Source organism: Camellia sinensis, chromosome 5 (assembly GCF_055761805.1).
Source record: "Camellia sinensis isolate YWXY chromosome 5, ASM5576180v1, whole genome shotgun sequence".
In the NCBI taxonomy this organism is placed as follows: Eukaryota; Viridiplantae; Streptophyta; class Magnoliopsida; order Ericales; family Theaceae; genus Camellia; species Camellia sinensis.
In genome coordinates this window covers 39,852,242-39,865,879 of record NC_138965.1, presented here as the reverse complement: position 1 = coordinate 39,865,879, position 13,638 = coordinate 39,852,242, and positions in this window count along the sequence as shown.

Here is a 13,638-nt window from a genome sequence, read left to right as displayed (position 1 = left end):
ACACGTCGGCAATGCACCCAAAAACACATCGGCTACACGTCTAGGCCTCAATGCCTTCTTGCTCATCACCTACATATATATAGAGAGGGTGAGCTTGGATACTCAGTGAATGATATTAGAAATAAAGGTTTTGCATGATTGATATCCAAGATTTCTTTCAAAACAATACATAGCATACTTTACAATCAAGGGGAAAAATGAAGTTCATTGCCGTCCTTTCAAGTTCCTTGGATGTTATTACATCTACTTAATACAAGGGGGTGATGACATATCAAGACAAGAGTGCAGTTGCATTTAGTCCCCTGCAGCCAAGGACTTTCAAGACAAGAGTGCAGTTGCATTATAGTCCCCTGCAGCTAAGGACTTTCAAGACAAGAGTGCAGTTGCATTATAGTCCCCTGCAGCTAAGGACTTTCAAGACAAGAGTGCAGTTGCATTATAGTCCCCTGCAGCTAAGGACTTTCAAGACAAGAGTGCAGTTGCATTATAGTCCCCTGCAGCTAAGGACTTTCAAGACATGTCATCAAAACAAGATAGAGCTTAATATACAAGTAGGGATAGTCATTCATGCTAGATCAAGTACTTTTCAAAACAAGGCAAGACGAGATTTATGAAAGCAAGTGTAACATAGCTTTATTAAAAATACCACTCACATAGTTCTTCACACGTCGGGGGTCAAGACAAGCCCAAGTCCTACAAACACATGGCAAAGCCCATTGAATGCACCTTCAAACAAGTTTCGTATGTACACAAATGATCTCGGAAAACATGCTGGGCACCAACCAGGTCTAGGCCGAGGTTCCACACCTTCCCGCCGAGGTGTGTTCCCGAGGGCCACACTTAAGGACAAGAGATCGGGGGAAAATCCGGATTTCCCCCTGCTGAATCGTGAAGAACATGAGTATGGAAACATGAAAAATATGAGTGTTCGATCACAATCTGTTATCACAAATCTGGGATTTTCACGTCACGGGTTTGAAAACATGGACCTGGGTACCCATAGTTGAAAATCATGCAAGAACAAACACAAAACATGAGTCTAGGCAAAAAGCTTTCGGATCAAAACATGACTTTTCTTGAAGAACACATGAATGTCATTTTCTCTTTCTAAAACCGAATTTCAAGACGATGCATGGCTTACAAATCATATCCGATCATGCAATGCAATATCATGAACATAAAGAACATCATGAGCAGATCAAGAATCTAACCTTAGAACACGAATCTAACGGTTTGATCTCAAGGAATCAAGCTTGAAGACTTACTTTCTCACTCTAAAACTCCTTCTTCCTCCTAGAGTTTCTCTCTCTACAAGGCAAGGTTATGACACTAAAATGATAAGTGCTCTCACTCGGTTCTGTGCTTAATCCCTCTGTTGGGACACGTGGCGGCGACTGGTTGGGTTCACCCTGAAAAGGTGGCTGACAGACTGGACAAAGCATGGTGAAAGGGTGTTCAACAAGCAAAACGGTATGGGCTTCCTGACAAGGCAACGACATCGGCTAATAACAAGGCGTAACTAACAAGCTACACGGAACGGTACTCTGGCAAGGGGTGACATCGGCTAACAAAAGGACTTCGGCAACTAAGGTGACAATGACCTCGGCTAGGAAGGACGACACTTGACTAAGCTGTGCCACATCTTGGCCTAGATGCGCCACACCTCGGTCTAGGTCATACCACTCCAGGACGAGATTACTTGGGTGCGACGGTAACATCTCGGCTAATGCATCAAAGCAAGGATGGTGGTCAACAAAAGGGGTTTTCAAGATACTTCTAGGCTGAGGATGACCTCGGCTCGGAATGGTCTAGGCGCAACGTAACCTAGGCTTGGCGTAACGTCGGCTAATCATAACTTAGACAAGCACATAACACTTAGACAAATCACAAAGGTATCAAATCAAGGCATGGATCTCACTCACTTAAGCAGGACAAGTCACGAACATACACATGCAAGCTTAACAAACCATAATCATACAGATGCTCATGAACATGATTAAGATGAAAAATGTGGGTTCTTACAGTAACGGAAGACCCTCCGATAGTCACTGACAAAACCACACAGAGAGACGACCTCACCCCGACAAACATGCTTGGACCAGAGACTATCGTCGTAAGACGCGCCTCGACCTTCGCCTCACCCTCGACTTCAGAGCATGAGACAATGCAAGCAATCATAGAACAAGCTAAGCAAAACGAACAGGGGTTGGAGAACATGATCGCTGAGAACGAACGTCTCCGGCAAGATTTGGCCTTGGAAGTGGCAAAGTCCAAACAAGTTGTCCGCCCAGAGGTGGGACGACCTCTAAGGGCAGGTGGTCGATGACCTCGAGCCTGACAACAAGACATTGATAGCGACTCCGACTCATTGTCCTCGAAGCCCAAGAAGAAGGAACGACACGAAACCACCAGTTCCTCCGAAGAGAATCCACGTGTAAGGCATAAGCGACGAAAAAATAGTTCAGACGAAGAAGACCAGCACAATCCGTTTGTACGAAGGATTGCAAGGGCAGTGCTACCCAAGAAATTCAAAGCACCGTCATTCATCTTGTATGACGGTAAATCAGACCACACCGATCACATCCGCCATTACAAGCAAGCCATGACGCTGCATGCAGACGACGAGGCTCTCATGTGCAGAATATTTCTGAGCAGTTTGGGACCACTAGCTGTCAGGTGGTATTACAAACTGGGGCCGGCTTCGATCAAGAGCTTCCACCAACTCCAAAAATCCTTCAGGGCGAGGTTTATCACTAGTGAGGTCCAGCCAAAGCAAGCCGATTCCCTCTGGGCAATGCAGATTCAACCGGGGGAAACCCTTCGTGCATATTCGGCGTGGTATTGGGAATGTTTTAATCTGGTAGATGATGCTTGCAATGACTTCAGGGCCATTACCACCTTCAAGATGGGGCTGCATCCCGACAGTGCCCTCCACAGTTCTTTGACCAGACGGCCCCCCAAAACAGTCTGGTCTTTGATGAAGAAAGTTGAAGAATACTGTAAAGTGGAGGATGATGCCTTGCGGGTTAAAGCCGTAAATGTGACCAACAAGACGGATCCTACTGAAATTGCTCAGCCATTAAATTCTATACCACGTCAGAGCCCTGAACCATGGTATCGGGCTAAACGAGAAAAGAGACGGGATTCTCGCCGATCAAACGACCAATGCTCTCACTAAGCAAATGAATAGCTACAAGTCGATAGCAGGCGCACAAGGCATGCCGATAAGAAATATACGGAGTTGATGGAGCCGATCAGTGCGGTCCTGACCAAAATCTAACACCTTCCGTTCTTCAAATGGCCGTCCAAAATGGTTGGACCTCCTGACACAAGAAGACGGGATAGATGGTGTGAGTATCATAAGGACCATGGCCACGATACTGAGAGTTGTTATGCATTGAAGGATCACCTGGAGGAATTGGTACAAGATGGTAGGCTACAACAGTACGTTCGAAAAGGCAACTCAACCAAAGTAATAGCCTTAAGACAGGACTCCCCTCCACTCGGTGTGATCCACATGATATACAGCCTGCCAATATCATCTGCGGTGCATATGATTTATTCGAATCCCAACCCTCAAAATTAGCTCACTCAGGCAAAACGTCCCCATGAAGCTGCAAGCATTACTTTTGATGATTCGGATTTGGCCGGAGTGACACTTCCCCACATTGATCCCTTAATATTTGAGTTGCGTGTCAACCGATTCACTGTTAAGTGCGTACTCATTGACCCAGGGAGCACATCGAAAGTAATGTATTACAAGACATTCACCAAACTCAACCTCTCCAAATCGGATCTCTCTCTGACTCCCTATCCGCTATTCGACTTCAACGCCAATCTAGAATACCCGTTGGGAAAAATTACACTACCCGTTCGAGCGGGCTCCCGAACAGTGGAAGTGGAATTCTTGGTCGTTAAGCTGCTATCGCCGTATAACCTCATCATGGGGCGAAATTGGTTGCATACCATACGGGCCGTGCCAAGTACCTATTATCAACTGCTACGCTTTCTGACTGAACATGGCATTGAGCAAATCCGTGGCTCCCAGAAATCGGCACAAGCATGTTATCTCCTTGTTGGAAAGATGTCCAAAGATTTGCAAGTGAATTCCATTGAGGTGCCGGATCAGGAGAGCCTCGACGATGTTGGGCGGATCCCAAGTGAAAAGGCCACGGAAGCCCTAGATCAAGTTGAAATCGACGGAAGCCCAGGCAAGTTCTTCATGGTCGGCGTCTCCCTGAATCAAGCCGACAGACAGCAGCTAATTTCATTCCTGCTCAGCAACCTTGATGTCTTTACGTGGACTCCATACGAGATGCCGGGTATAGATCCGTCCATTTCATAGCCTAGTTTGAATGTTGACCCTAAGTGCAAGCCGATCATTCAGAAAAGCTGGCATTCAGCCGCAGAGCACACTGCCGCCGTTGTCGAGGAGGTTGACAGGTTGCTTGACGCCAGGGCAATCAGGGAGGTGACCTACCCTACATGGCTCTCCAATACAGTAGTTGTGAAGAAGAAAAATGGGACTTGGCGAGTTTGTGTCGATTTCACGGACTTAAACAAAGCCTGACCCAAGGATTGTTTTCCCTTACCCAGAATTGACCAACTTGTAGATGCAACGGCACGCCATCAGCGTATGAGCTTCCTCAATGCCTACAGAGGTTACCATCAAATCGTCATGCATCCAGAGGACCAAGGCAAAAATGCATTTCTCACCCCAAGAGGAACCTACTGCTCAAGGTTATGCCTTTTGGGCTGAAGAATACAAGGGCTATAGCGATCCCGGGTTTACCCTTGTTGTACAGTGATCCGGACATGTGTCCGTGAATGTTGGTAGTTGTTTATTTTCTAGTTTGCATCCTCTTTACTTTGTATATTGAGTTATAAGATGCGTTGGGCAGGTTTGTTACTGGTTGGTTGCGTTTGGGAGCCTAGTGTTGCTGCCCAGATTTTTAGTCCTTCGCTCGAGCGAGGAGTTTGTCGCTCGAGCGAGAGTAGTGTTGCACCGGTTCTGGACCTGAGAGTTGCATTTCCTGGCTCGAGCGAGCTTTTCGTGGCTCGAGCGGTCTGGGTTTTTCTTCGCTCGATCGAGAACTTCTTGGCTCAAGCGAGAGTTTTCTGTGTCTGGTCGCTCGAGCGACCAATCCTTCGCTCGAGCGAGGGTGTTTTATATCAGCGGACAGCAGCTTCTAAAACATCACTTTTTCACTTCTTTTCTTTGAGCAAACCCTTAATTCGACACTCTCTCTCCCTAAACTTACACTCTCTCTAAGATTTGATCTCCCTAGGGTGTGAATCTAGCCTAGAGCCTTTATTAAAAAGATAGAGGGCGTTGAGAGCTTCGATTTAATCTGAAAAAGTTTGGATTTGGAGCAAGTTGATCTTGGAGTCTTCATCTCCTTTTTGGCTTAAACTTCGAGGTAGGGATATCCTACTCCTCTCTATGGATTTTGTCTTTAAATTTTGGTATTTTGAGATGTTGGGGTTGGTTTGGTAATTTTGTGAAAGTTTGGGGCTTTTGTGTAATTTTACAAAAGTTGGGGTTTTATTCATAATAAACCTGAATGCATGTTTGGCATAGAGAAATGGAATAAAATGTTAAGTCATTGATGAAAATGGGACCTAAGGGTTGAAATGTTAATTATGGGACTTGACCTAATTACATTGTTTAATTAATTGGGATAATTAATTGTAAGAAATGAGGAAATGAAATGTTGATAGAATATCCATTGTGCATTTATTTTCTGTTTAGAAATAACTGCTTTGGGCTATCGGTGGAGGATAGTCGTGATTGTTGTAGACAATGCATGATGATTAGGTAAACTGAAACTAATCAATGAAATGTGTCATGGAACTTGACGGTTGATTGAATACATTAACTGTATGTATTGGGTGATTGTATATAGAACCAATGTGTTTGTATACGTTATGTGTAGAGGAGGAGATAGGGGATGTACTCCGCGGTTTAGGGGAAGATAGGGGATGTACCTCTAAACCGGATAAGTATTGGGAGGAGATAGGGGATGAACTCCGTAGACACAGCTTATATGCTTGTCTAGAGAAGTGAAGATAGAGCTCATATGCTTATCTTTGTGAAGTGTGGATACAGCTTGTATGCTTATCTGTGGATATTGTTGTTATACATATCTGTTGAGAATGTGGATATAGCTTTTATGCTTATCTGAATGTGAGATATAGTTTTTATACATATCTGTGGAAATGATGATAGAGCTAGCATGCTTGTCTGTTGAAAAAGGGAAAAATGAAAAGTAATTGGGACTTGTAAGTCGTTGACATAAATACTTAATTTATGTGATTGTATCAGTATTGACCAACTATCAATTGCTAATGTTTTAGTCATTGTCCATGGTTGGTTTAGTGTATTTCTACTGGGCTGTGGCTCACCCTATATGGGAATATCATTTTCAGGTGCAGGAAGCATGCCACCTCCAAGGACATAGCTGGGAGGCTAGTGGCGGGCATAGTTTTGTCGTTTTACTTTTGATGTATTACATGTAACTTCAAGCCAAGGGCTTAATGTGTAAACGAGTTAGAACTCTTTGTTGTAACCAAGTGTTAACTTGGAAAGCTGTAAGCCCGTAGGGCATTTTGTTATGAGGTTAACATGTAATATTTATGTAATGGAACTCTAATGAATATCAGAGTGTGGTTAATTTATATGTAAACGCATGTCTTATCTGATGGGTTTATTGTTATTAATTTGAGGGCGTTACAACTTGGTATCAGAGCGTACCGGGTTCGAATACTTTGGGTACGTGGGAAGTGATTAGTATCACAATGGGTTTGTCTCGCTTGATAGAGACTTAGATGTAGTATCATATGCTATGTGCTTAAATGCTAACATGCTGATGTGATTATGTGGGTATGGGATTTAATTTCTGGGATGTTGATTGGATCCTTGAGTTTCTGGGAGTCTTGTTGGAAAAGCACTTGATCAATGCTGTTTCTAACCGGAACTCTAGTAACGCCTCGGGACTATCATTATCCGGAAATGAAATTCGTAAGTGCTTATGTGTTTACGTGCTTATGTGGAGTGAATTACAGTTGTCCATGCATTAGGACGTGAGTGTTTAGTTTCGGCACATTTATGAATGTGCTAACGTTCTGTGTTACCTTTATTAGGATGTCAGGACGAGGAAGAGGTGCTAGGCGTGGTAGACCTGCGAGGCAGGAAGCACCATTACCGGGTGAGATTCCGGCAGTGCAGGAGGGAGTTGGTCAGGCCAATGTGGCCGAGCCAGTGGGTCAGCAGGCTATGGGTGCCTTGGCCAGAGAGATAGCAGGAGCTTTGGGTATTCTTAGAGCTGGGAATCAGGCAGCTGAGGCAGGGCCTTCCTTCTTGAAGAGGGAGTTCTTCCGATCTAATCCGGATGAGTTTATTGGGGATCCGAAGGAGCCACTGAAGGCTGATGAGTGGCTAGAGCAAATGAGTAAGACGTTCGAGATGCTTGGCATCGAGGACGGAGCACTGAAAGTGACCTTGGCATCCTTCCAACTGAAGGGAGATGCGGGTCAATGGTGGAAGTACGAGAAGGCTCGTGTTGGTGGTACTTGGGAGGCGTTTATAAATGCTTTTCAGGAGAGGTTTTTGTCTGCAGCAGCTAGGGAGAAGCTGAGGGATCAGTTTAGCCGGCTAAATCAGCAGGGCTTGTCAGTGGCCGAGTTTGAGGCTACTTTTACCAGTCTGTCCAGGTTTGCACCGGAACTGGTGGCGTCTGAGGAACGCCGTTGCTATGAGTTTGAGCGGAAGTTGAGGCGGGGCCTCAAGTTGAGAGTTGGTGGGTTTTACATCCGAGAGTATAGACACCTGGTAGATGCTGCAGCTCATATGGAACTTATGATGCAGGAGGAGGATGAGGGGCAGAGAGGCTCCAAGAGGAGCCAGGATAGTCAGAGTGATGGCAGGAGGCAGAGGGGTTCTAACCCTCAGCAGTCGCAGGGTGGTGTTGCTAGATCGACCTTCCCAGTGCCGAGTTCAGGCTCCGGGAGAGGTGGTCAGGGGGAATTCACTTGTTACAAGTGTGGTCAGCTGGGTCACAAGGTTTCTGTTTGCCCGCAGAAGGGTGGGGGTCAGAGAGCTGCTTCTTCTTCAGCTAGACCGCAGAGTCAGAGTTCGGGCAGGGGGCAGCCCTTGTCTTGTTATCAGTGTGGACAGCCTGGGCACCTGAAGAGGTTTTGTCCGCAGTTGAGTGCCACTTCGGGAGCGTCTGGTTCTAGGCAGACGCAAGGTTTTCAGCCAGCTCAGTCTGTGCAGGCCTCGAGGGCCAATCCGGGAGCTTCGTCTTCCCAGTCTGTGCAGCAGTCTTTTGCTCCGAGAGGTGAGCAGGTAGACCAGGGGCCTACGGGGCGCGTGTATGCTGTTACCGCGCAGGATTTAGTACCAGCTCCATCAGTAGTGAGAGGTACTTTTCTGTTTTGCAACTTGGTTGCTAATGTGTTGATAGACACGGGTGCATCTCATTCTTTTGTATCTGCTGCATTTGCATCTGTTTTGGAATTGGAGTTAGTACAGTTAGCATCTCCTATTTGTGTGGTATCGCCTTTGGGTGGTGAGTTGATCCTGAAACAGGGTGTTAGAGGATGTGATATAGAGGTCGCCGACTATAGGCTTCCTTTTCCGTTTGTTGTCATGCCCATGAAGGGTTTTGATGTTATTTTGGGTATGGACTGGTTATCGTCATACCGGGCTGTTATTGATTGCTACCGCCAGAGGGTCACGTTATGTACCTTGAGCGGGGAGTGGTTCCATTTCTTGGGAGACCGGGTTGGTAGTATTTTGCCACCGGGGTATGATTCGCGAGGGCGAATTGAGCTTAGTAGTCTACTTGCCAGCTTTGAGAGTGGTGAGAGTGGTGAGACCCAGCATGTGTTGCCGAGGGTGGTTTGTGAGTATTCGGATGTCTTTCCCGTAGATCTTGTTAGTTTGCCACCTCACCGGGAGATAGAGTTCTCTATTGATTTAGTGCCTGGTACGGCGCCGATTTCTATGGCACCTTACCGTTTTGCTCCAGCAGAGTTGGTTGAGTTGAAAGTTCAGCTCCAGGAATTGCTCGATAAGGGCTTTGTTCGCCCTAGTGTTTCACCGTGGGGAGCGCTGGCCCTCTTTGTTAAAAAGAAAGATGGTGCCTTGAGATTGTGTATAGACTACCGGAAGTTGAATCGGGCTACGGTTAAGAATAAGTACCCTATGCCCCGTATAGATGATTTGTTTGACCAGTTGAAGGGTTCCCGTTGTTTCTCTAAGATAGACTTGAGATCGGGTTACCACCAGTTGAGGGTCAGGGAAGAGGATATTCCGAAAACGGCATTTCGTACGCGGTATGGCCATTATGAGTTTCTGGTAATGCCATTTGGGCTTACCAATGCACCGGCAGTCTTTATGGACTTAATGAACCGGATTTTCCGGGAGTTCTTAGACCGATTTGTGGTTGTTTTCGTAGACGATATCCTTATCTATTCGTCTTCTGAGGAGGAGCACGAGGCACACTTGAGAGTGGTGATTGAGTTACTTAGAGCCCATAGGCTGTATGCCAAGTTTGGGAAGTGTGAGTTCTGGCTGAGGGAAGTCAAATTCTTAGGCCACGTGGTATCCGAGGAAGGGGTGTCTGTTGATACATCCAAGGTTGAGGCAGTGCAAGATTGGGCACAGCCTAAGAGTGTGTTTGAGATCCGCAGTTTTCTGGGATTAGCTGGGTATTACCGTCGGTTTGTGAAAGATTTCTCCAGGTTAGCGTCACCGTTGACTAGACTGACTCGGAAGGGAGTCAAGTTTGTGTGGAGTGAGACTTGTGAAAAGTCGTTCAAAGAGTTGAAAGTTAGATTGACCACCGCTCCGGTGTTGATTATTCCGGAGAGAGGGTTGGGTTATGCGGTTTATTGTGATGCCTCACGAGAGGGTTTGGGTTGTGTGTTGATGCAAGAGGGGAAGGTGGTAGCTTATGGCTCACGTCAGTTGAAAATACACGAGAAGAATTACCCCACCCATGACCTAGAGTTAGCAGCTGTGATCTTTGCCTTGAAAATCTGGAGGCACTACCTTTTTGGTGAGAGGTTCGAGGTATTCTCGGACCACAAGAGTTTGAAGTATCTGTTTACACAGAGAGACTTGAATCTGAGGCAGAGGAGATGGATGGAGTTCATCGAGGATTATGATTCTGAGTTGCATTATCATCCGGGAAAGGCCAATGTTGTGGCCGATGCCCTTAGTAGGAAGACCATTGGTGATGTAGCTAGTATAGCTATCCGGGAATGGGGGATGTTGGGAATGCTTGGCGAGTTTGATTTGCTGCTGGGCGAATCTGTTGAGGCTGCGGCCTTGTTTTCTGTTGTTGCGCAACCTACACTTGTGATTAGAGTGTTAGAGGCACAGAGAGGTGACCTTGAGGTAGAATCCTTCCAAGGGAAGATCTCCAGTGGGAAGGTTGAGAAGGGTTTGACGGTGTATCCCGACCTGAGTGTGAGATACCGAGACCGTTTGTTTGTACCGGAGTCTTGCCGAGAGGAAGTACTCCGAGAGTTTCATCATTCGCGCCTTGCAGTGCATCCGGGAGGTACTAAGATGTATCAGGATCTGGGTCGCCAATTTTGGTGGCGGGGTATGAAGAGAGATGTGGCTGTGTTCGTATCGAAATGCCTTACTTGCCAGCAAGTGAAGGCCAAGCATCAGAGGCCAGCAGGTTTGTTGCAACCTTTGCCTATTGCCGAGTGGAAGTGGTAGCATGTCACTATGGACTTCGTTGTAGGTCTTCCGAGGACTCAGCGGAGTAGTGATGCTATTTGGGTGGTTGTAGACCGGTTGACTAAGTCGGCGCACTTTATTCCTATGCGCGTGAGAGATTCGGTAGATCATCTTGCCGATTTGTATATTCGGGACGTAGTGCGATTGCACGGGGTCCCAGTGACAATCGTCTCAGATAGAGATCCTCGTTTTACTGCTAGGTTGTGGCAGAGTTTGCAGAGTGCACTGGGCACTAAGTTGACCTTTAGTACGGCTTATCATCCTCAGACTGACGGGCAGTCCGAGCGTACTATTCAGATCCTCGAGGATATGCTTCGGGGTTGTGTCCTGGACTTCAGTGGGACGTGGGAGAGGCACTTGCCATTGGTAGAGTTTGCCTACAACAACAGTTTTCAGTCTAGTATCGGTATGGCACCGTTTGAGGCCTTGTATGGCCGACCGTGTAGGTCTCCAGTTTGTTGGGCCGAGGTGGGTGATGCACCTTTGTTGGGTCCGGAGTTGGTTAGGGAGACGACGGAGAAAGTTGAGCTTATCCGTAGGAGGCTTGTTACAGCCCAGAGTCGACAAAAGAGTTATGCCGACCGTAGGAGGAGGCCTTTGGCGTTTGAGGTAGGTGATCATGTCTTTCTGAAGATATCACCTAGACGAGGCCTGATGAGGTTTGGGAAGAGTGGGAAGTTATCCCCTCGGTTTATTGGTCCTTTTGAGATCCTTGAGAGGATAGGTGAGGTTGCTTATCGGTTAGCCTTACCGCCGCAGTTGTCCGGAGTGCATGACGTGTTTCATGTGAGTATGCTTCGGAAGTATGAACCAGATCCATCACATGTGCTGGATTGGAGCGATTTAGAGGTAGATGAGGATGCCTCGTATGAGGAGAGACCGGTTCGGGTCTTGGATAGGCAGGATCAGGTCCTGCGTGGCAAGACCATTCCTTTGGTGAAAGTCTTGTGGAAACATCACGGAGTGGAGGAAGCCACTTGGGAACTTGAGTTGGAAGTCCGTGAGAAATATCCGGACTTGTTTGTTGATATGTGATCTTGTATTTAAATTTTATTATATGTTGAACTTAAGAGCTTTTATATATGTCTTAAGTTGTGAAACATTGAGAATGTTTTGGTTATTGGAAGTACGTTTTGGAACTTGCCTCATATGGAAGTTGAATGTAACATTATATGTGTTAAGTATATTGTTGAAATTGGAAAGTTAGTGCATAATGTTGATGCATGTTGAAATATGCATATGTTGTTTACATATTGTGATATGTCTCTTGTTAAAGGGATGGAATGACCGGTAATGGGTCGAATTGTTGAATGTTAAATTGTAACATTGTCTAAGATGGAGGAAAACTTGTTTTTGAAAACTTGTGCTCAATTTCGGGGACGAAATTCTTTAAGGGGGAGAGGTTATAGCGATCCCGGGTTTACCCTTGTTGTACAGTGATCCGGACATGTGTCCGTGAATGTTGGTAGTTGTTTATTTTCTAGTTTGCATCCTCTTTACTTTGTATATTGAGTTATAAGATGCGTTGGGCAGGTTTGTTACAGGTTGGTTGCGTTTGGGAGCCTAGTGTTGCTGCCCAGATTTTTAGTCCTTCGCTCGAGCGAGGAGTTTGTCGCTCGAGCGAGAGTAGTGTTGCACCGGTTCTGGACCTGAGAGTTGCATTTCCTGGCTCGAGCGAGCTTTTCGTGGCTCGAGCGGTCTGGGTTTTTCTTCGCTCGATCGAGAACTTCTTGGCTCGAGCGAGAGTTTTCTGTGTCTGGTCGCTCGAGCGACCAATCCTTCGCTCGAGCGAGGGTGTTTTATATCAGCGGACAGCAGCGTCTAAAACATCACTTTTTCACTTCTTTTCTTTGAGCAAACCCTTAATCCGACACTCTCTCTCCCTAAACTTACACTCTCTCTAAGATTTGATCTCCCTAGGGTGTGAATCTAGCCTAGAGCCTTTATTAAAAAGATAGAGGGCGTTGAGAGCTTCGATTTAATCTGAAAAAGTTTGGATTTGGAGCAAGTTGATCTTGGAGTCTTCATCTCCTTTTTGGCTTAAACTTCGAGGTAGGGATATCCTACTCCTCTCTATGGATTTTGTCTTTAAATTTTGGTATTTTGAGATGTTGGGGTTGGTTTGGTAATTTTGTGAAAGTTTGGGGCTTTTGTGTAATTTTACAAAAGTTGGGGTTTTATTCATAATAAACCTGAATGCATGTTTGGCATAGAGAAATGGAATAAAATGTTAAGTCATTGATGAAAATGGGACCTAAGGGTTGAAATGTTAATTATGGGACTTGACCTAATTACATTGTTTAATTAATTGGGATAATTAATTGTAAGAAATGAGGAAATGAAATGTTGATAGAATATCCATTGTGCATTTATTTTCTGTTTAGAAATAACTGCTTTGGGCTATCGGTGGAGGATAGTCGTGATTGTTGTAGACAATGCATGATGATTAGGTAAACTGAAACTAATCAATGAAATGTGTCATGGAACTTGACGGTTGATTGAATACATTAACTGTATGTATTGGGTGATTGTATATAGAACCAATGTGTTTGTATACGTTATGTGTAGAGGAGGAGATAGGGGATGTACTCCGCGGTTTAGGGGAAGATAGGGGATGTACCTCTAAACCGGATAAGTATTGGGAGGAGATAGGGGATGAACTCCGTAGACACAGCTTATATGCTTGTCTAGAGAAGTGAAGATAGAGCTCATATGCTTATCTTTGTGAAGTGTGGATACAGCTTGTATGCTTATCTGTGGATATTGTTGTTATACATATCTGTTGAGAATGTGGATATAGCTTTTATGCTTATCTGAATGTGAGATATAGTTTTTATACATATCTGTGGAAATGATGATAGAGCTAGCATGCTTGTCTG